Below are 1,199 nucleotides of genomic sequence, written 5' to 3'. Positions count from 1 at the left end.
CCGCCTTGAAATCACGTTGTTTCTGTATTTACCTGGTTATTGCCTCCACCACTGGACTGGAAGCCCCACGAGGGCAAGGCCCTGCCTGTCTTGTTTATCACTCGTGCCGAGAACAGTAAGTAGCACCTAAGAGGCTGTAAAACATTTGCCCGATGAACTGAGTTCATCAGTGAATTTCCAGAGTACCAGCTGCAACTATACTGCCTCTTTCTCCCACTGTGAAAGTATACTGGTATATAAACGAGCAAAAGTCACATTATTTATTTCAAAATCTGTATGTCCAGGCCACACTGCAGACCAATTAAACCAGAGTACCTGGGGGTAGGATCCTGACATCAGCATTTGAAGGTCTCCAGGTCATTCCAGCACACATTCAGGGCTGAAATTCAATGACTTCAAAGGACAAGAGTGTAGGCCATTGGAACCAGACAACTCCTACTTGTTTCCCAGATGGATCACTTCTCAGATAGGAAGCCGGAGGCAACCTCTCCCTAATCTCTTAAATCTGTCCTAATTTATTCTTTCAAAGTAAATAAATGTGTATATTTAACTGTCTTATTAAAACAAATTACATACAACACATATTACAAATGATCAAGACACACAAAGACATCGTGACCCCGAACTGAGCCTTCCTGCATGGTAGAAGCAACTAGTCCTTTTCTTTTTTTTTTTAGGCGAGGCAAACCTTGGTTGACCTCACAGATTGCAAGGACCCTGTCAGCTTGCAATCCCTTGTCTTTTTTATTTTTTATGCCTACAGCACCTGGTCTTCTTAGGTGGTCTCCCATCCAAGTATTAACCAGGCCCGACCCTGCTTAGCTTCCAAGATCAGACAGGATCAGGCTTGTTCAGGGTAGCATGGCCATAGACGCAACTAGTACTTTTTAAAAACCAAGTTATGTCATGATTCATGTCAGGCCATAAAATACATCTTTTATTATACCCAACGCTTTTCAGCTAGGATTCGATACCTACGAAGATAGCAATTTAACCTCGAAGAACTACTCCTTTTCTACACAATTAATTTGTTTGTTCTGTAACGAGGAGAGGGTTTGAATGTTCTCTGGAAAGATGAACCCGGTGTACAGTTAATCATTTCCCGGATGTCTGTCATGTGCTGGACACTAAACTATAGATATATCAATAAGATAGAAGTTCAGATCTGACAAAACCGAGACTGGGGAGATAAGACATAC

The 1,199-nt window shown here is 42.0% G+C and overlaps 1 pseudogene; it reads right to left on the bottom strand.

Annotated features, from left to right (window-relative positions):
* Positions 1 to 754: 754 nt before the first annotated feature.
* On the bottom strand, positions 755 to 873 carry LOC112484049 (annotated as a pseudogene).
* Between the last annotated feature and the right edge of the window lie 326 nt (positions 874 to 1,199).

The sequence above is a fragment of the Pteropus alecto genome, unplaced genomic scaffold (assembly GCF_000325575.1).
Source record: "Pteropus alecto unplaced genomic scaffold, ASM32557v1 scaffold226, whole genome shotgun sequence".
NCBI classification, from domain to species: domain Eukaryota; kingdom Metazoa; phylum Chordata; class Mammalia; order Chiroptera; family Pteropodidae; genus Pteropus; species Pteropus alecto.
This window is presented reverse-complemented; position numbering and strand designations above follow the sequence as displayed.